Source organism: Aethalodelphis obliquidens, unplaced genomic scaffold, assembly GCF_003676395.1.
Source record: "Aethalodelphis obliquidens isolate GAN/ISIS:26980383/991018 unplaced genomic scaffold, ASM367639v1 scaffold5, whole genome shotgun sequence".
Classification (NCBI taxonomy): Eukaryota; Metazoa; Chordata; class Mammalia; order Artiodactyla; family Delphinidae; genus Aethalodelphis; species Aethalodelphis obliquidens.
Genome location: NW_020837949.1, coordinates 73,892,534 through 73,915,104, shown reverse-complemented (window position 1 = coordinate 73,915,104; position 22,571 = coordinate 73,892,534).

The following is a 22,571-nucleotide window of genomic DNA, read 5'->3' as shown; positions in this document are numbered from 1 at the left end:
CGTTGCGGAGCGCAGGCTCGGGACGCGCAGGCTCAGCGGCCATGGCTCACGGGCCCAGCCGCTCCGTGGCACGTGGGATCTTCCCGGACCGGGGCACGAACCCGCGTTCCCTGCGTGGGCGGGCGGACTCTCAACCACTGCGCCCCCAGGGAAGCCCCAGAGAAAGGTTTTTAAAGACAGGGTAAGGGAGGGGAGTTGGGAATGCGTGATCAGCTCGTGGTGAGGTAATTGGTAGTTAACAACATCAACCTTTTGGTTCCAGCTGGTCTGGGGTGGGTCTACGTGCTTGTGGGCAGCGTGCAGTTAACTTCTTCCACCTGGTGGGCTTTCAGTAGCTGCAAAACAGCTCAAAGGATTTGGCTCAGAATATTATCTACAGCCTTTGAGGAGGAACTAAAGGTCCTCGACTTTGTTTAATGACTAAATTACCATTATTTTGTCTTGCTTGACCTTTCCCTTTGCTTCTGCATCTTCTCATGTCTCTAATTAAATATATTCTTTGGAACTCCAGGAAGGCCTAGGAGGCTAAAGTTTTTCTACAAACAAGAGGCAGGCAGAGGACCTGAGGGGGTCTGTCCTCGAAAGACCCCATAGGGTTCTACTCGGTTACAGCTTCTCTTTCACTTGATTTTTGAGTGAATTAAATGAGATAATGCCCATAGATGTTAGTTCTCTTCAGTCTGCCCTTATTCAATCTGCTACTTTACTGTTGAAGTTCATCTGCATTCTTTAAAGACATAAGCAAAGCCGTTATACCCAGGTCAATGAAGCCCACCCAACAAGCAGGATAGGATATATTTACAATGCCACGATCCGCTTTGCTACTGTGCAGTGCTTACATGTGTATCACTCTTTATTGTTCACGTACACAACCTCCTTGAATTTTAACGGCCTTATGAGAAAAGCCAAAGAGGTATTATTAAATCCATTTTAAAGGAGAAAAACCTGAGCCCTGAAATTCAGAGAGGTTGCATAATTGCACAACCTCACACGCAGAGTCTTACTAACTCAAGACTGGTGACCCTTATTTCCCTTACTGCCTGGAGGGGAAAGAGGATAGTCAAGAACTGGATGTGATGTCAGTAGGTAGTTTTAATTTAAACTCTACAGTTGGTTGGAATGCTAGCTTCCTATTGGAACAGAAGGCCTCTCACTGTTAACTACTGATGTCAGCTAACAGCAGGCCTAAGGGTCACACTTGTGATGATATGGCATGATTGAGCCTGATTAACTCCCCCAAGTTGCCATGAAATTGTGCAGGTCCTAGGGCAGTAGTGGAAGTCAGCCCGGCCTGCTGGGATGATTCCCTTTGTCACTGAGCAGCTGCCACTGGGGAACACTGTCCCTCAGATGATCTCTACCTCCTTGGTGAATTGGAAGAAGTGGTGCAGGCTTTAAAATGGAAAGCACCTTGGAAATTGCATAAGACCCCACTCCCTTGATAAACCTGGCTTGCCAACTGCCTTGGGACAAGCTCTCACAAAATGGGCTCCAATCTCCAGTGCCAGGCATGGTGTAGAATGGGGCTGGCAGGAAAGAAGTGGATCCCCAGTTGCTCAGGTAACATGCACAGAAGGAAGGCTGAAGCAGCCTGGCTCCTTCCTGCTCTCTGGTGAACAAATAGAAGCGAAAGAAGTTACTCTTTTCCAGAGGTTGGGCACTGTCTAACCAGCAACCACATAACTATGCTGTGAGAGTGATGAAGGGAACTTTTGTTCTGCTTCACTAACATTCATTTCATTTCAGGTGATTCAATGAATCTCTCATACACACACATACACATACACACACACACACACACACAGAGAGAGAGAGAGAGAGAGAGTTTTGGAGGGTCTGAGTAGATCAGGGGACCGGTAATAGACTCTGGTCCCCGGGACAGGGATGCTTTTGACCAGGAAGGGCTGGGACAATTCATGGAAGGCAGCTGAGGCCTCCACAGAGAGCTTTAGAGATGAGGACAGCTACGTCAGAGCTGAACACGCCATTGCCTCTGGATCCCTCATTTGGTTCTTATCCAGATCGGGAGTGACCAGAAATGGTGGCCATCTGTCCACTGTTTGTTAGCCTCCAGCCAGGGCCAGGGAGGTTTGAGTCACACCACCACTGCCACCCACCCCGGCCTCAGTCCACTGGGTGGAATGTCCGGCTTTGTTTCATTTCTTGATTCTCAGGTTTAACCCCTACTTAAGGAGACAGTGTACAGAATCACTTTCCTCCCTTCTTTTTAAATAACAAAATCTCCCATTTATTGGGAAACCACTAGTGCAGGCATTGTGCTCCATGTCTCATCCCAAACGCCCCCAAATTAGTTTGCTAGCACTGCTGTCAAAAAGTACCAGAGACAGAGTGGCTTAAACAGAAATGTATTGTCTCACAGTTCTTTGGGACCGAGAGTCCCAAATCAAGGTGTGGGCAGAGCCCCGTTCCCTCTGTGGTACTAGTGAAAGATGTATTCCAGGTCTCTCTCTCTTAGTTTCTGGTAGATCCTTGGCTTGTGGCAATATAACACCTTTCTTCATGGGACATTCTCCCTGTGTGCTTGTCTGTCTCCAAATTTCCCCGTTTTATAAGGACACGAGTCATATCGGATTAGGAACCCATACTACTCCAGTAGGACCTCATCTTAACTAATTACATCTGCAATGACTCTATTTCCAAATAAGGTCACATTTTGAGGTATTGGGCGTGAGGGCTTCAGCATATGCATTTGGGGGAACATAATCCAACCAATAACACCCCATACCCAACTAACAAATGAAGAAACTGAAGCACAGAGGAGTTAAATAAGCTTTCCGGGGTCACATGGCTAGTGAGTGACCAAGCTGGGATTTGAACCAGAGGCCCTTTATTCAGAGAAGTGGTTTGCAAACTGCGGCGGGCACCAAGATGACTGGAGCCTCATTGAATGCAGACTGCTGGACCCCATTCCCAGTTTCTGGTGCAGGAGGTCAGCGGTGGAGCCAATGCATTTGTATTTCTGACAGGTTCCAGGTGATGCTGCTGCTGCTGGTGGTCCGTACTTTAAAAACAGCTGCCCTAGCGGTTCTCATACTCCAGAGTACATGTAAATCTCTGGGAGCTTGTGTTTTGTTTCTTCTTTTGAGCAGATCCTGTGACCCACTCCAAGAGATTTTGATTCAGTAAATCTGGATGGGACCCAGAAATCTATACTGTTGACAAGCAAACCCAGTGATTCTGAATCAGTGATTAATGGCCACAGTTTAAGAACAAGGTTCCTGTTTCCCAGCCAACTCCCCATATCCTCAGCTTTACCTGCACGTTGGAATCACCGGGGAAACTTTCAGAAGTACTGAAATGATGGCTGGGACTCAGCCTTAAAGATTCTGATTCAGTTAGTGTTAAGGGGTGGCCTGAGCCACTGGGTTTTTTCAAAAGAAGCTCTTGCAGGTGACTCCGATGTGCAGACCAAGTTGAGAACCATGGCCATAGCCACAAGCATGAGAAAGAGCCCCTAGGGGCTGGTTACTGTGGGTGAGGTTCCAGACATTTGTCTAGGAGCCTAGAGACCCCAGGGCTCAGCTCCATTTCTTCCCCAACATTAAGTCAGAAGGCCTCCTTGTTACTAAGGTCTTTTGCAGCCCAAAAGCCTATATCTTTTTCCAGAAAACCTTATGAATTCATTCATAAGAGGCAGTGTGGTGCCCTGGTTAGCTGTGAGGACTCCATAGTGTGACCCCATGTACATTATGGGATGACTGGCTTTCCTTAACTGAAAACCTTACCTCCTACAGTTGTAGTGAGGAATAAGTGGGTTACTATAGGTGAAGATCTTAAAACACTGCCTGGCACACAGTAAACTCCAAATTAGTGTGTTTTAGAATTGTCCATTGAACAAATACGTATTAAGCAGCTACTATATGCCAGGCACTGGGGTACAACAGGGACACAAAGTCTCATATCTCATAGAGCTGAGAGTGGAAGGAACACAAGGTGATAATATCTAATGTGACAGAGTAAATTACTTCTATCTCAGGATCCCCCCAGATATCCTGAGGGGCCCTTTTTATGGACTGCATCCCCCCACACCCCAAAATCTCATAAGCCCTAATCCCCAAAGTGATAGTATTTGGCCTTTGGAATGAAATTAGGTCATGAGGGTGGAGCCCTGTGAATGGGATTAGTGCCCTCTTAAGTAGAGACAGAGTTTACTACTTCCGTCTGCTATCCACCATGTGAGGACACTACAAGAAGTCCTTGGGCTGCAAACCAGGAAGAGGGTCTTACCAGAACCCAACCATACTGGCACCCTGATCTCTTTCCTCCCAGCCTCCAGAACTGTGATACAAATTTCTAAGTAACCTAGTGACTAATATATTTGTTACAGCTGCCCAAGCTACGATACCCAAGTGAGGGAGACTTCAGTGTCAAGTCCTGTGCCTCCAGACACCCCTCAGGAGCAAGGAGAGAAAGATGGAGTGGCTGTGGAAGGTGTGGAGGGTAGTGTCATGGGCTAGGATCCCATTCACTTCTGCCCTCCTCCTGTCCGATTAAACCTTTCTAAGAAAGCTCTCTTTATTTCTCTCGCTTTCCTCTACATCTGTCCCCTCTTTTGCTGCCTTCCTTCAATTGTTCCCAGGGACATTTCCCACTATACCTAATTTTTTAGGTTCTCCTGCAGAGTTACCGCTTGGGGAATAGTGATGAGATAGGCGCAGAGACCCACATAAACAGGGCGGAGTGGTAGGAGCCGTGGCTCCAAGCCCTGACTGGCAGGGAGCGGCAAGGGGATTGCAGCATCTTTTTTCATCCTGGACTGCAGGGTCGCATCCTTCCCTTTCTGTGAGGCTCATTTCACTCTAACGGAAACGCTGATCGGCTGGCGAGCGCAGGAGGGCGCCGGTCCTTCGATTTTCTAAAAAGACACTTGGTCCTCTAGCAAGATCTCGCGGGCCAGCGGGGCCCACTCTGAAATTCCCCTACGGCCCCCACGCCGGGCAGCGGCCCCGACGATCCTTAGCCAGGCGACCGGCCTGCGTTCCTTGCCCTGTGCGGTCCCCCTGCCCCGCGCGCGGCCGCCGGGATGCTCAGCCAGAGGCACCATCTCCGCGTTGCGCATGCACATACTGCGTTGCCTCAGCAGGTGTCGCTGCGGTCAGGAAAGTGAGAGCCTGCAAGGTGCGCGAAGGCCGTGCGTTGCCCGGCTTGGCCTGCGGTGGGAGTGGGGGGCTGCGGGAGGGAACACTAAACTAAGAGGTAAATAACGGCAACGACCAAAAGGACTGAGATGTTCCCTAGATGAAAATTGTTCCCGTTGGCGGCGGAGCTTCCTGCGGCCGCCGCGGTGGAGGCAGAGGGGGCTTTTTTTGCAAAGCACGGCGGAGCCCTGGCTCCAACGCTTCCATGGCCGTTGGGGTGTGTCCTGGGGCCCCTTCTCCCCGGGCCTACCTGGAGCTCGCAGGGGGATGGTTCTTGAAAGGCAGCACGACCGTTGAGGAGCCTTAAATGCAGATCCTGGCCCTCGCCGTAGAGCTTCTTGTTTGGAACTAATGGGACGCTGCCCAGGAATGTGCATTTTAAGAAGCACCTCTGGTGTCACAATCAGTGCAGTCCCTACTTGGAAATACGCTAATTTAGAGAATCAGCCAGATCAAGTCTATTTCCTGGAGACTTGCCAGGAATCTGGGTACTTTTCCAAAAGATGTTTCAGCAGGTAATTAGAAAATTGCAGAAGAAATTTTACCTCCAAAGTGCAGAAAGTGGCCGTTTTCACACTGATGTGGCTATATTTTGGATCCGATTTCTATCAAATGTCCTCCACTCTGCTAAACCCTTACTTACATAATTCTAATTTGTCCCTCTCACAACTTGATGGCAACAGTCTCTCCATTTCCACCCTGTGAAACGGAGACTCTGAGGTTAAGAACTTGTCCAGAGTTGCTCTGCTCTCCTTGGCAGAGTATGGACTCCAGCCCGGGTGTGTCTGGCCCCCAAAACTTTGTCATCCACTGTGCAGTTTGTACAAATGAATAAGGGAAGCGTGGGCACTCAGTCTGTCAATCTAACCCCTGCTATGATGATATGCAAGTTCTGCAATCTTCCGTTTGGAGTTAGATGCAGAAAATTTGTGGGAAATGTAACTAGGAGGCTTTGCAAATTCAGCAAGGGTTTTGGGTCCAGACTTGGTCAGACATTGCTCATTGCTGTGTATCAGTGAGCTCTCAGTTCCTTGTACTGACGCACAAAAGCGGATTCACAGTGACCTCCCTAGACCAAGCCGCCTTCAGCTCTCGCTTCTTATTCCGACGACCTCTAAACCGAGCTCCTTGCCTCTGCGCGCCCCCTACAGTCTATTCTCAGTACAGCAGCCAGAGTGGGCCGTTTAAAATAACCAGATGATGTCACAAACTTTCCAATGGATTAGAGTAAAATCCAAAGCCCTCACTGTGGCCCTTGAAGCTCTAGCGGCTGTGACCCAGCGCACTTCTCCCTCCTCATCTTCCACCATGCCCTACTTCCCACTAAGCTGTCGCTTCTCTCATTCCCAGCTTAGGGCCTCACTCGTTAGAACGTCATGAGTGTGAGGACAGAAACTTTGCCCTGTGCACTGCTACATCTTCAATGCTGGCATTTAACAAATATTTGTGAATGAATTTTTATGAATGAATTTGTGAACTGTGGTTTTTGATTCTTGGATGTTGTTTCATTAGGGAGATTAGAGTGGGAGATAGCTGTGGGGAAAACAGCTCAGCAATGTCATATTTCACTTCTCCACATCACTAGGTTTTTGAGCTGCTCCCTTCTACTCTCTAGGGTCAAAACCTACAAAGAGCACAGTTTCAAAAAGGAAAGAACACACCCACTGAGCAAAGGAACACAGATCCCCCTCCACCACTGTTGATATCATGAAGGTCCATCTTGGATCAGCCCATGTTCCCTAACCTGCTGTGGAAGAGTTTTCACTGGTTTCTTAGTGTGGAGACCCAGAAGATGGACATCAGAGCCCATTATAAAGGGGTGTGTCTAATCAAAATAGACTCCAAGGCAGAAGTCAAGGTGTCTTCCAGACCAGCAAACAAACAAAAAGAACTCTCCTTTCTCCTATCAGCTGGGTTAAGCATTTGACAAGGAAAGGATGAGGTTTTTGGGTGAGATGGAAGAGGAAGAAAGGTTGATGTTTTCACTGTTGTTTGGTTGGTTTGGTTTTGAAAGAAGTTGCTTGCCAAAGATGAGATGGTGATTCTCTCAATATCTTGGGTAACACTGGAGGGCCGGAAGCAAGGCCAGAATTGCCTGGGGTCTGAATTGAAGTGATTCCCAATTGCTCTGCTTCACCAGTTCCTTGGTTCAACAAGCCACCCTTCCCTTCACTGTCACCGTGTGCCTTTCATAATCTATGGGTCTGAAATTTTACTCAATAGCTGCATCTATACAGACAGCCACTGTCCAAAAGTTATGATTTTTGTCTGCTGAAATATGTAAAAGCAACTGGATTTAGTTCTCATTACAGAATAATTTCCTCTTGTCCTTAAAGCTTTTTTCTATCTCTAAAAAAGCCCAAGTTGAATTTATTCTATCGCAGAGGCAGATTCATAGTGAAGCAAGTAAAGCTGCAGGTTCAGAGTTATCATTTGTATGGCTTCTTGCAAGGTCCTGAGCATGACCAGGAATGTGTTCACATGTCAAGTGTTCTTGTAAAATCGGGAAATAATAAGGTATTTTAACTGTAATCCATTAAAAACACTTTTTCCTCTTCAACTTGCCCTCTAATGACTTTTTACATCTGGTGTCATCAGAGGTGGCGACCATCATTTTGGGGATCCAGCTAAGAGAAAGCTGAATTGCACAAACATTTGGTTTGCATTTCATGGGATATATTTATTTGGTTCCCATTTTTTTCCTGTAGAAATAAGTCACACTAATTGTCCCAGTGTGGGGAGGGCTTTTATGAACATCCCTATGGTCTACCGTGCTTCCTCACCTGGCATTGTAAAACAAGGCTGTGCAACACCAAAGTGTATCTGTAACGAAGAAGAAACTGGTTTGAAATGTACACAGCCGGAAGCTAGTCTGTATAAAACTTGTGCAGTCATCAGAAGTTTAGTATTATAAATAAAAGATTTAGTTCTCATTGCTGTTGGGTCACAGTGGAGGTTTTATCCTGCCAGAGATCAAAAATTTTTTAAAAATCATAATGGGCCACTACAAGGACATCTATGACAGACTGATTCATAAGTTACTTCAATTTACAGTATTTAAAATGATTAATGCCTTGAAATCTTAAGACTTACTCCTGAAACAAAAACTTAGTAGTTTTCCTAAGTTTGACAACAATCCAAAAAACTTACGTGACATTAAGAATAGTGATTTGCAAAAAAAAAAAAACAAACAATAGTGAGTTGCTTGCTTCTATGTGATATTACAAAAATCATTTTTATATAAAAAGTTCATAACCAAAAATGTAGGAAAAAATAACGGTGGACTGGTCAGTCAATACATTAATACATTATATAGATACATTCCATAAGTACGTTATATACATTATATAATTTATATGTATATTTATATAATTTCTATAAAATACATAATATAGATATTTATTATTTTAATAATTATGTAATGCTATGTCTGGATCTTGTGATGTTTGTGATATTTGTCAGCTTTTAATTTATTTTTCGTTGAGATACAGTTGACATATTAGTTTCAAGTGTACTGTGGAATGATGCGATATTTGTATATATTGCGGGATGATCACCACGACAAGCCTAGTTAACATTTATCACCACACATAATTACACATTTCTTTTTCTTGTGATGAGAACTTTTAAGAGCTACTCTCTCAGCAACGTTCAAATATACAGTACGGTATTATGAGCTGTAGTCACCATGCTGTATATTACATCCCTGGGACTTATTTATATTATAACTGTAAGTTTGTCCCTTTTGACCCCTTCACCTATTTCACCCACCCCAATCCCTTTCTCTGGCAACCACCAATCTGTTCTCTGTATCTATGAGTTCTTTTGTGTGTGTGTGTGTGTGTGTGTGTGTGTGTGTGAGAGAGAGAGATTCTAGCTCTAAGTGAGATCATATGGTATTGTCTTTCTTTGTCTGACTTATTTCACTTAGCATAATGCCCTCAAGGTCCATCTGTGTTGTTTCAGATGGCAAGATTTCCCATTTTTATGGCTGAACAATATTCCATTGTATGTATGTATTTCTTTATTCATCCATCGGTGGACACTTAGGTTGTTTCTACGTCTTGGCTATTGTCAACAATGCTGCGATGAATATGTGGGTGTAGATATCTTTTTCAGTTAGTGTTGTTTTCTTCAGATAAATACCCAGAAGTGGGATTGCTGGATCCTATGATAGTTCTATTTTTAATTTTTTGAGGAACCTCCATACTCTTTTCCTTAGTGGCTGCACTAATTCACGGTTCCTACCAACAGAGCACAGGGTTGCCCTTTCTCCATATTCTTCCCAACACTTACCATTTCTTATCTTTTTGATGAGCGTCATTCTGACAGGTGTGAAGTGATATCTCATTATGGTTTAGATTTACATCTCCCTGAAGATGAGTAGTGTTGAGTCCTTTTCATGTACCTATTGGGCATCTGTATGTTTTCTTTGGAAAAATGTCTATTCAAATCCTCTGCCCAATTTTTATTTTATTTTATTTATTTATTTTTTATTTTTATTTTTTGCCATACGCGGGCCTCTCACTGTTGTGGCCTTTCCCGTTGCGGAGCACAGGCTCCGGACGTGCAGGCTCAGCGGCCATGGCTCACGGGCTCAGCTGCTCGGCGTCATGTGGGATCTTCCCGGACCGGGGCACGAACCTGTGTCCCCTGCATCGGCAGGCGGACTCTCAACCACTGCGCCACCAGGGAAGCCCTTTTTTTTTTTTTTTTTTTTTGCCTCTGCCCATTTTTTAATCCAATTGTTCGGTTTCCTGCTATTGAGTTGTATGAGTTCTTAATATATTTTGGCTATTAACCCCTTATCAGATACATGATTTGAAAATATTTTCTCCCGTTTAGTACGTTGCCTTTTCATTTTGTTAATGATTTTCTTTGCTCTGCAGAAACTTTTTAGTTTGATGTAGTTCCACTTGTTTTATTTTTGCTTCTGTTACCTTTGCTTTTGGTGTCTGTCAGCTTTTAAAAATTAGAAATAGGATGAGAAATGAAATCATAACCAGAGTTAGCACTTTTGTCCCTCTCCTACCGACCGACGAAGATGTTGCTGCCCAGGATGATCAAAAAAGCAACACTTCCTGCAGGGACCTTTCCTAATAAGCCTATGAGGATGTGCTGCACACCACATTAGCAGCCCATCAGAAGAGGAAGGAAGAAAAAATCAAAAGGAGGGAAACTGGAGAGAGAAGGAAGAGGCACAGAAATTCAAGTTAAACAGGTGAAAGTGGGCAAGGAGAAAATGAAGACTTAGTAACAGCTAACTAGAAAGAGGCACACAACGCAAACTATTAGGAAAATGTAGAGTAAAACCGACTAAACGTCTTACAGGTTTTTCTACCTGTCTGCCAGGCCTTTCCCAGATGGTAACTGAACCATTTGTTTAAATTAAGTCTTGCTTGAATTTTAAGGAGCTGAGCAAATTTCCAATGTCAAGAATTCTTGGAACAGAACATGGGAGGTGGGAGAACCTACAGAGCTGGAGGTTGGAGAAGCAGCTAAACATTAACCAGCTGAGGACTTCTGGGAGAGTTCTGGTATTCACTCACGTTTAAAACGATAGTCACCCTCCCTAAGCCTGCCACTTTATCCTGATTGCTGTGCTGAAGCCCTGTCCCGTGAAATATGCAGCATCTTTAGTGGGAAACTTCTTTTTAAAAAATTCCCTGAGGGATTGCCCTGGTGGCACAGTGGTTAAGGATCCGCCTGCCAATGCAGGGGACACGGGTTCGAGCCCTGGTCCGGCAAGATCCCACATGCTTCAGGGTGGCTAAGTCTGTGCGCCTCAACTACTGAGCCTGTGCTCTAGAGCCCGCGAGCCACAACTACTGAGCCCGCACACCACAACTTACTTAAGCCCACATGCCTAGAGCCCACGCTCCGCAACAAGAGAAGCCACCACAATGAGAAGCCCGCGCACCACAATGAAGAGTAGCCCCCACTCCTTGCAGATAGAGAAAGCCCTCACGCAGCAACAAAGACCCAAGGCAGCCAAAAATAAATAAATAAAAAATTAAAAAAATAAAATAAAATTTAAAATTCCCTGAAATGAGTGTATAGGAGGAAAAGTGAACGCTAGGGTGGTAGCACGGTGGGTGGTTTCTCCCCCCACTTCCTTTTTTTCTTTTGATTATAGTTCTTATAAAGTTCTTCGAATCTGAAATAATTTTTCAAACAAATAAGCAACTCACAGGATTCAAAATTAAGATCAAGTTGACTGTCTTTCAGTTAGGGCGTCTGAAATGGTCACATGTAGCAAAAAGAATTCCCCAACATTACAAAATAGAGTCCTAAATGTTTACATTGATGGTACCAGGTCTAAGATGCACTATCAAAGGAGAGGAAAGAAAACATGCCTGAAAAGGGCAGAGATCACAGGGTCTAGTCTGAGCATGTGTAAGAGAGAAGCACCCTCTGGATAAGCACCAATTTTCCACTTCCTCCTCTTAAAACCCCTGTAGCTCCTTTGCCCCCTGCAAAGAGCTCCTGGGGCTCTCCAGGTCCTCCCCCAACATCTCCAGCTAATCCAAGTTCTTGGTCAGATGGCTTCCTTCATAGCCCCCTGCCCCAGCTGGGTCTTTCAAAAACACTTAGAGGCTGCAGCCAAGCTAGTTTTCTTTTTAAGTTTCCATTTTTATTGAGAGGTAAATTACGAGTTGGGAGCTATCCCAACTTAACTTTCCTAATGCTGTCACTAAGTGGCCATGGGTAATTGCTTGAAAGCTGCAGCTGCCAGATGACAGTCTGAACAGAACCACCCACGGTGGCCGGCAAGCCTCAGAAGGGTCAGCCATTCAGCAGCGCTCCAGGGCCAATTATTTATATGCTTTACTGTACCTTCGATGGAAAAACCAAGCCTCTTGGATCCGTGAAATTTGGATCAGAGCTACCTGAACAGCTTCTCCATTGGCTTTTCCGGGCTAAAGGGATGAGAATTTTAATTGTTGAATGCTAATGATGATGATGTCTAACAGAAAATTACTTGCCCGTGTACACATCAAACTGGATCAATTACCAGGGACTGTTCACCTAATGCCAATGACAGTTAAGAGTATCTCAGTGCCATAGGTGTGAGCATTTCCGCTCTTTCAATTCCTGCAGGGCACATAAAGGCAGTGAGGCATGTTGAAAGGGCACGGAACCCAGTTCCAGGCCTGCTTCAGTTTCCTCCCAGAAAACAGTGTAAAGGTCTATAAGGTACTGCATCTCTGGGATCCTCAATCTATCCGTCAGTGAAAGGAGGATGATGCACTCTGCCGTATTTACTTGAAAGGGTGGTTACAGAGATCAAAGTGATTAATGCTCTGAAAGGATTTTGAAATTTTCTATACAAATGTAAATAGAGCATATTACACAAAATGAAAGATTCTCTCCCCCTAGCACCACTCATTACGGTCTTGATCTCCAGGCCCTGCGGCGGCGGCTGCCATCGTTGGTCTCCCCAAGGGCATTTCAGCTCATCAGGAGTTCTGCTGTTGAATGCCTTAGGTTTTGTCATTGATGAGGTTCTTTCGCTTAAGTAAAAGTCAGTCCAATCTGCAAAGTCTTTTAAGACTGGAAGAACTTCAGGAGTCTTTTATCTGCCACACGTTTGATCTGAATCTCAACCAGCCTCATACAAAGGCACTGTGACTGACAAGCGTGTGGCAATAACATGAGTGATGGAATGAGTGGATACAAATTAACGCTCAGAAAACCTCAGCCAGCCTGCAGAGTTTTCTTCAGTTCTCCCAGCTTTTACACCACAATGATAATGAAGTAAATGGCAGTGGAGCGCACTAACCTGATGAAATACTGTCATTTCCTACTCTGTGGACAGATTTTCCTGTTCTATTTACTTGCTCCTGTTTGGTTGTTAGCAAGCCCAGTTGTAGTTTTCTGTTACGTTCTATCTTAACTTTCTTAGTTGGTCTTAAGCTCTTCTAGCTAAAGGGCGTCTTTTTCTCTCTAGAGTTGTACTCTCAATATTGGAAAAAAATATTCCTTCGTGGGATAAAATACAAAAGGAATGGCCAGCTATAGGAAAACAGACCTCAAAGTTTTCAGATGGGAAAAAACTGTAGAATTAGAAAACAAAAAGACCTTGTTTGTTTTTGTATTTATTTTTTCAAGTTATAAAAGTCATACATGCTTACTGTAGAAAATTTGTACAAAGAATACAAAAAAGTCAAAAGAGACAGGAGAACACTATTAACACACGGGCACTTTCCTTCCAGTATTTTTTCCCCAATGCATCTTCCATAGCTCAAATCATTTGTTTATTTGTTTAGTAAATAATTGTTGTGGCACCTATGTACCAGGCCACCGTGCTGCAGCAGGTACTTTCTCAGAAGACACTGGTGAGCAGCATAGTTTTACCCAATTTTGTATGTGCTTTCTTCACTTATCATAAAGCTTCTCCCAGAGATGTTTTCTTTACCCATTTGTAAGTATATCATGGGTCATGTCTGTAAAACTGTGTTCAACTGTCTTCCCGTGTGGATTGTTAACTAACAATCATGTCGTTTTCTAAGTCACATGAAAATCTCTGTCCGTTTGCTACTTATAATAAAACTATAATCATCCTAATGTAGCTGGTCAGTAATGGATGAGACCCATGAATTCTGACAATTATCATTGCCTTGGCGTATCAAATTTTTAAAAGAGATAAGTATCCCGCAATCCTATCCTAATCTTAGGCATAGACCTTGGGGCTTGGCCTTTAAAGCTATGGGGTCCAGGAAAATATTAGCAGGCCCAGCTCGTTCATCTTTTCTTACGGCTGGAAGAGAGGGAGAGAGTGACGGAGGGAGGGAGGGAGGGAGGGAGGGGGAGAGGGGAAGAGAGAGGATGAATGACACCGTTCATGTCCTTACTTACGTGGGCTGGAATTGTTTCAGCATCCCCTCAGGCCCCAAAGTCTCTGAAGTTTTGAGGAATCAGCTTTCCTATTAGAACATCCCTGCAGATGGTGAATCAAAAGAGAGAATGAAAGAGAAGTATTTTTATTCCAAATTATTTAAATTTAAGAATACAGGTACAGATCAGACTGCAGCATCAGTAAAAATATGTCTCTCCCTAGGATGTAACAAGTACCCGCAGCCCCAGTCGAAAGTCAGTTAACTTCCCGCTGACTCAGGTGGCCTCCCCAGTCGCAGAGGGGATCTCCCAGTTTTCCTTTGTACGCAGGCCTCCCCTCCAATCCATTAATGAAATGGTCTAAACATTTATATATAGTCAGGCCCTGAGTACCATGTTCACAGTGGGAAAGGCTGTAAAGTGGGGCGAAGGGGGGCACACAAGGATTTGGCAACCCATCCTGGGAAATTTCAGAAGCTTTCCCACTTTTTGATAATATTTTCTAAGTTTCTCATTTTTTTTTCAGCACAAAGGCAAGTTTTCAGATCTGGTTGTCAAAAATGAGTTATATCTGTTATTTTTCCTACTTACAGAAGTCAATGAATGCATTTAAGGATTGAGATTAAAAGTTCCCTTGTGTAGATGATTCCCTGCTAAGTTTAAGAGGTTTATTGGCTTCAGTCACTCATTTTAGTTCAGGGTGGTGCTTTTTAAATGCTCATAAGGCAAAGATCTTTCTCCTTGAGAAGCAGTCATTGGCAATGAAAAGTGTGGTTCTATATATGCATACATACATAAGCACATACATACACATGTACACGTCAAAGAAAAAGCTGGACGGTAGTTAAAGAGGTAAAAACAGATTTTATTCAGGGCTATTCCAATAGAGGAGAAGAGACCTCGGTGTAAAACCAAGCTTAGTTCTGAATATAGTGTGGGCAAAAGGGGATTTATAGCCAAGGAGCAGGGTAGGGGTCAGTGGATGGAAATTACTAAGAGAAAATATCGGGTGAGAGGATTTTTGGCTAAATTGACCTAACAGGATTCTTGCTGAAGACAGGCCAAGAGGATCAGACATCACCTGGGGAATGGTGGAGGCTGAGGAACCTGCTCAGATATGGAGGGTGACAAGATATGGAGGATGGAAAACGCACTAAACTGGCTTAGTTTTAGCTAGAACTGGATTTTATAAGAAAGTGCACAGATGGGCCTAGGAGGAGGTTCAGGAGCCTGACTAAAGTTTCGTCAAGCAAAGCATCTTTGTTAATACACACACACACACACACACACACACACACACACACGCACACGCACATACACATACACACAATACACATACATACACACACATACACACACACATACACGCACATACACACACATATATATGTATATATACATAAAATGTATATGTGATTATATGTGTGTATATATATATATACACACACATACATACTATATATATTTTTTCTTTCTAATAACATATACTGGATTCTTAAAATTTCAGGTGTTTAATGAAAAATCTAGGGCAGTGCTTCCCTTATGTGAGTCCATGGACCATCTGCCTCAGAATAACCTGGGGAGATTTCTTAAAATGTAGAATCAGGGATTTTAGATTCCCAGATAATCTGACTTAGTGAGGCCTGAGAATCTATATTTTAAACATATTCATCAGATTCTTTTCATGCCCAGATGCATTTGAGAACTATCTTATGCAGTGTATTTGACCTGTCTTGAAAAAAGCAAAGCCGTACAGTGTGCTTTGTTTTCTAAAATAATAGTGACCATGTCTACCACGAAGTTACTTTTATGTTCCAGGTACTGGGCTAGGTGTTTCCCTTTATTATTTTGAATTAAACACAGATTTATTGAGAACTTTTTTTATCTTTAGGAAAATGTTCTTTTAAAAATTAGACGGTAAATGAACAGTCTTTCTTAAAGAGCGTGCCTCGCTTTCTTTACCTCGTTTTCTTTCTTTTGGTGAGGTACACAAAGTAGAGTTGTGGTAGACTAAAAAATATTCCAATACGTAGCCAAGAAGTAACACTGAAAATGACAGAAAGTGCATTGTTAAAACGCAAAAGAATGGAGTGGAGTCCAGTTTTGATAGGTGAGCCAGTAGTCTATCTTTTCAGGCATAGCCTTATAGATTCCTTTTGTGACGCTGATAGTATGTGCCGTAAATGCCTCAATGTTTTTGCTTGTTCATTTCATTAATGAAACTATGCAACTGTGCTCATTTCTGTTGTTAGAACTTAGTATTTATTTTTTTGCCTAAGGTAGAGTCATTTGCAAACTGATTCATTCTTAAATATAAGCTATGTTCCAGAGATCAATTTCAGGTTATGGTCTTTACCTTCTTTGGAGATAAACCAGCTTGCTCAAGGTCACATCAGTTGGTAGTGGACGCAGAATTAGAATCCTTAAGTCCATCCTTGACTCTTTTAGTCACGTTGATGAAAACAATGTGACTTTTAGGTCTAGGATATAGTTGCTACCTACCATCCTTATTGTGATGTCAAAGCATTTGAGAATATATGGAAATGATTGCCATACCCCACTTTCCCCGTGAACCACAATCATCCCTATGTAGAAATTACATTTAAAAGGTTTAGCAAGCTTTGGTTTTAAGAGTGTTTGATCTCATCACCTTCTGGGTTATGAAAGCATGGACTTTTGAGTCAGCGTAGTTTTAATGGCTCTTTACATCTCCCTGCATAGTCTAATTTGTACAGAATACATCTTCTATGAATGTAGCTCAGAGGGAGACTGTCAAAGCGTACAGATCCTAGACAATTTCTCCCCACTGAAATGGAGGACTGGGATCTGTTTAATTATCAAAGTTTCCAAGGTTCTCAGCCAGTAAAGCCACAACTAAATTTGAAGCATGAGAAAAACAGAACAATCTTCCTTTTATCTACCCAGACACCTAACCTCATGGTCACTGAGTTCTTTTGTGATAATCAATATGAATTGTCTCTGGGACATTGGCTAGTCATTCATTCAGCAAACATTTATTGAGTGCCTATCACGCACCAGCATCTGGTCCAGGCACTTGGGGTGCAAACAAAGGGGAACAAACAAAGATCCCTTGTCTCACAGACCTTTTTATTCGGTTAAACTTTCAAGCATTCTAGGCTATTTGGACATATCAATGGCATATAGGTATTTTGTTGCTCTGTGAGTTGCAAACTGGTAACCAGAGGTTCCGTTCAGCTCACAGATAATCTCTTTGGTTAGCTAAGTGGATTTTTTAAAATTTTTGTTTATTTATTAATTTAGGCTGTGTTGGGTTTTCATTGCTGCACGTGGGCTTTCTCTAGTTGTGGCGAGTAGGGGCTACTCTTCGTTGCGGTGCACAGGCTTCTCATTGCAGTGGCTTCCCTTGTTGCAGAGCACGGGGTTCAGTAGTTGCAGCACCAGGGCTCAGTAGTTGTGGCACGTGGGCCCTAGAGTGCGTGGGCTTCAGTAGTTGTGGCTCATGGCCTCTAGAGCACAGGCTCAGTAGTTGTGGCACATGGGCTTAGTTGCTGTGTGGCATGTGGGGTCTTCCCAGACCAGGGATTGAACCCGTGTCCCCTGCATTAGCAGGCGGATTCTTAACCACTTCACCACCAGGGAAGTCCCAGCTAAGTGGATTTTAAAAGTTAGCTTGAATGCTTTAAGAGAGCTGCACACTCTCTAGAGGACACATGCCTATTGCTGTTTCTTACTGTTTTACACCTTGTCAGCTTCACTCACACCTTACCTGCCTGGCCCCAGAAGCCATTTGAGTTTGGGGTCCCTGGCTTTTAGCATGTCCATGCTTGGCATTGTTTCCTCATGTTCAGCTGGAATTGTCAGAATAAACTCTCTTCTCTCACCTCAAAGAATTCAGAGGCTCTGAATGTGTTCAGAGCTATATCTAAAATGTCAGGCCTTTCATGGGAAGTCAACTCACATACAGCTAAAGACTGTGAACTCAAAAAGGTAATGGCTTACATAGCTAATAATAGCTGGGATGTTGCTAAAATTCACTACGTCACTCCTTTCCCTTACATTGGAAAGTAAAGTTGGTTTTTTTCTGTTGGCAAATTGTATGTGATGGTTACAGGGGAAATGAGCCCTTGCATCTATTTTTTTAGGAAGTTCTCATTCCTCTCAACTGTCAGCCGGTTGTGTCTGAACTCCTACACTCATGCTGTCCTTTTGAAATGGAATACTTCTCTGCAGTCCCCAATCCAACTCATTCTTCCATGAGGGTTTCCATCTCGTCCATTAAAACAATCCATCCTGTGTTAACTCTTGGCGATTTCCCCTTCTCTGCACCCATAGCATGCTTAGGGTAGTTGATACACCCATTCATTTACTTGCTCAACATTTATTAATTGGCTACCCTGCTCTGCTCCAGGCACTAGAGCTGATATCTTCTGTGGTCTGAATATCTGTGTCCCCCAAAAATTCATTTGTTGAAATCCTAACCCTAAACGTGGTGGTATTAGGAGGTGGAGCCTTTGGGAGGTGATTAGACCATGAGTGTGGAGCCCACATGATTGGGATTAGTGCCCTTATGAAAGAGTTCCCAGCTCGAGGGTCTGACAGACATTGGGAGAAGGGGACAACCTACCTTCCAGGTCTGGGTCATCAGTAAGGACTGTAGCAGAGTGCATCCATAATTAAAGTTTAGAGAGTTGAGTGGGCTTTGATAGGTCTAACTAGTCACCATGTTTTGACTACCCTGGCCCTAACACTAATCCTTCAGCATTAATACTGGGACTTTCCAAAATATGTCACCACCCCCATGAAGACTGTCCCCTTGCAAATCCTCCTCTGCGGCACCATTTTTCCATCATTGATTATTACCATCCACCATCATCATCTTTCAGCATCACAGCACTCACAGTGGGGTGGTTATAGCTCTCTGGAAAATAAACCTCAGTGAGGTTTGAAATGCCCTTTGATCAAAGAGGCAGAATGTTCAGTCCTTGGTAATCACTCGGTAAACACTAAATGGATATCTGGCCGTGGGAAATAAGCTCTTTCCATCTTACACTGGAGGTGGGAGAGGACTAAAAGTGCAGGGACACAGATTTCTGTCTCCAAGGCACAGGAAGACATTCCACCTTAAGATGTCATTAAAGAAGTTTGAGGAAGGAGAGGGTTAACTATTTCTTGGGACCTTCTTTAATCTCAAGATCAAGAAAGTTTCACTCAACTCTGGCTTGCTTAGGAACTTTCATGCTCTTCTTTTAGTCTTTCAAACATGAAGGACAAATGTTTAATCTTTCAGGAGTTTCCAGTCCTATTTGAGGACATACCAAAATATTTCTGACCCTGAACCTTTTAAGTAGACTAAGAAGCTCACATGCAATACACATGCACAAAATCCCCTATATTTATGTTTATATGTATAGCACATCTCTATACAAATATACACACACAAATACTTTTATCTTGATAAAGAAACACGTTTTATTCATAGGAAAATAGTTGGGTCAGGCTTTCTGGTTTTTCTGTTTGTGCACCGGAGGGTGCCTAATCGCACTGCAGGGGCAGGCATCCGATGTCACACCAGCCACCTACAGCAAGCACGGGTGCCAGAGGCAGAGATACTAATTAGAGGGTGTCAGGAGACAAGGAGAGAACGAAAGGGGGCCAAAAAAAGCATAAAACTTTCCATGAAGATGGCAAGTAAAGGAGGGTGGGTTTCTCCTTTTTATTTTGGGTGGGAATTCTCTTCTTTTGAACTGTACTTACTACTCTCTCCTTCGTTCTGTAATTTATAGCCAAGAGCTGGATTCATGGAAATAGCTGGATTACCTTTTGAAGGTTGCCCACATGTTTCTAATAAACATTTTTCAATCTGCCTTTGTCCACACTTCCATCTTGTTAACCCCTTTGCCTTGTACTAGCCATTGCTGACAGAATTCATATTCAAGAGTCTTCACGAAGGTTCCTCAGTTTTGTGAAACTGATTTTATTGAATCCAGCACTCCCTATCTTCCTAGGGGTGATTTGTAGCTTTGTGTTTCTCATGGACATACCTTTTGTATTTAAGTGGGCCAACCCCCCTCAGCCTGGATGGTTATGTTGGCGAACAAAGTAGGTATTGCCTTATAAGATAATTATTATAGTATTACTAGTAAGTTATAATGACTCTCAGTAACTAAAGATATGGATGGTTCAAGCCACACACTTGGCATTTTTATGGATCTGTTGTTTTCCTTTATCCCTGCTGCTTGTAGTTGTCTTTGTTTCTAAGTAAGACTTTCACAACCCTCTCTGAATCATTTTATTCTTTTTGTTACAATGGTAAATGGGAGTGTTTCCTTAATTTCTCTTTCAGATTTTTCACCATTAGTGTATAGGAATGCAAGAGATTTCTGTGCATTAATTTTGTATCCTGCTACTTTACCAAATTTGTTGATTAGCTCTAGTAGTTTTCTTGTAGCTTATTTAGGATTTTCTATGTATAGTATCATGTCATCTGCAAACAGTGACAGCTTTGCTTCTTCTTTTCCTATTAGGATTCCTTTTATTTCTTGTTCTTCTCTGACTGCTGTGACTAAAACTTCCAAAACTCTGTTGAATAAGTGTGGTGAGAGTGGGCAACCTTGTCTTGTTCCTGATCTTAGTGGAAATGATTTCAGAAAAGAAAGGAAGGCAGGAAGGAAGAAAGAAAGGAAGGAAGAAAGGAAAGAAAAAATCATATAAAGTTATTACCATAAAAAATAATTATTAAAAATAAAAAATTTAAAAGTAATAAAAAAGGAAACAAATCCACCAATGATAACAAGCACTAAAAACTATACTAAGAAAAAAAAAAGAACCCTAGGACAAATGGTGAAAGCAAAGCTATACAGACAAAATCACACACAGAAGCATACACATACACACTCGCAAAAAGAGAAGAAAGAAAAATATATGTATATTTTTGCTCCCAAAGTCCACCACATCAATTTTGGAATAATTCGTTGTCTATTCAGGTATTCCACTGGTGCAGGTACATCAGGTTGATTGTGGAGATTTAATCCGCTGCTCCTGAGGCTGCTGGGAGAGATTTTCCTTTCTCTTCTTTGTTCTCACAGCTCCAGGGGCTCAGCTTTGGATTTGGCCCTGCCTGTGCGTGTAGGTCACTGGAGGGCGTCTGTTCTTTGCTCAGACAGGACGGGGTTAAAGGAGCAGCTGATTCGGGGGCTCTGGCTCACTCAGGCTGGGGGGAGGGACGGGTATGGAGTGCGGGGTGAGCCTGCAGCGGCAGAGGCCGGCGTGATGTTGCGCCAGCCTGAGGCGCGCTGTGCGTTCTCCCGGGGGAGTTGTCCCTGGATCACGGGACCCTGGCAGTGGCGGGCTGCACAGGCTCCCAGGAGGGGAGGTGTGGATAGTGACCTGTGCTTGCACACAGGCTTCTTGGTGGCAGCAGCAGCAGCCTTAGCGTCTCATGCCCGTCTCTGGGGTCCGCGCTGATAGCCACGGCTCGTGCCCGTCTCTGGAGCTCCTTTAAGTGGCTCTCTTAATCCCCTCTCCTCGCGCACCAGGAAACAAAGAGGGAAGAAAAAGTCTCTTGCCTCTTTGGCAACTCCAGACTTTTCCCAGACTCCCTCCCAGCTAGCCATGGCACACTAGCCCCCTTCAGGCTGTGTTCACGCCACCAGCGCCAGTCCTCTCCCGGGGATCCGACCGAAGCCCGAGCCTCAGCTCCCAGCTATGCCCGCCCCAGCGGGTGAGCAGACAAGCCTCTCGGGCTGGTGAGTGCTGGTCGGCACCGTTCCTCTGTGCGGGAATCTCTCAGCTTTGTCCTCCGCACCCCTGTTGCTGTGCTCTCCTCCGCGGCTCCGAAGCTTCCCCCCTTCCGCCACCCGCAGTCTCCGCCCGCGAAGGGGCTTCCTAGTGTGTGGAAACCTTTCCTCCTTCACAGCTCCCTCCCACTGGTGCAGGTCCCGTCCCTATTCTTTTATCTCTGTTTATTCTTTTTTCTTTTGCCCTACCCGGGTTCGTGGGGAGTTTCTTGCCTTTTGGGAGGTCTGAGGTCTTCTGCCAGCATTCAGTAGGCGTTCTGTAGGACCTGTTCCACATGTAGGTGTATTTCTGATGTATTTGTGGGGAGGAAGGTGCTCTCTGCGTTTTACTCTTCCTCCATCTTGAAGGTCTCTAGGCCTTGGTTTCGTTACAAGTTCTGCTGATGATTCCAATATTCAGGCAGGATTGAACCCCGACGAGGTGCTCGTGTGTGACCCCAGGGCTTCAGGAATACCTGTGAGTGGCTCGGCTTGGCCCCAGCGCTGTCTCCTCCCCTGGCCTCAGTGCTACCTACTGCTTACTCAGCCTCTGTACGATTCTTAATCCGATCACCAGGGTCAAGACCAGGTAGGGGTGAGTGAGACATCTACAGCACAGAATTTAAGGAGACACTCACTTTCAGGGTCCCTCAGTACCTTTCTTGCCTCACCCTCATCCTGGGCCTGCAAATTGGTTGCTCTTCACAGAAACTTGCACTTGATTGGCCTGGAAATGAAACCACGGACTTATTTACTTTCCCTCTTCTCCATCTAAGCCTACCTGTTATCCACCATATTTGGCAATCCTATTTAGCAA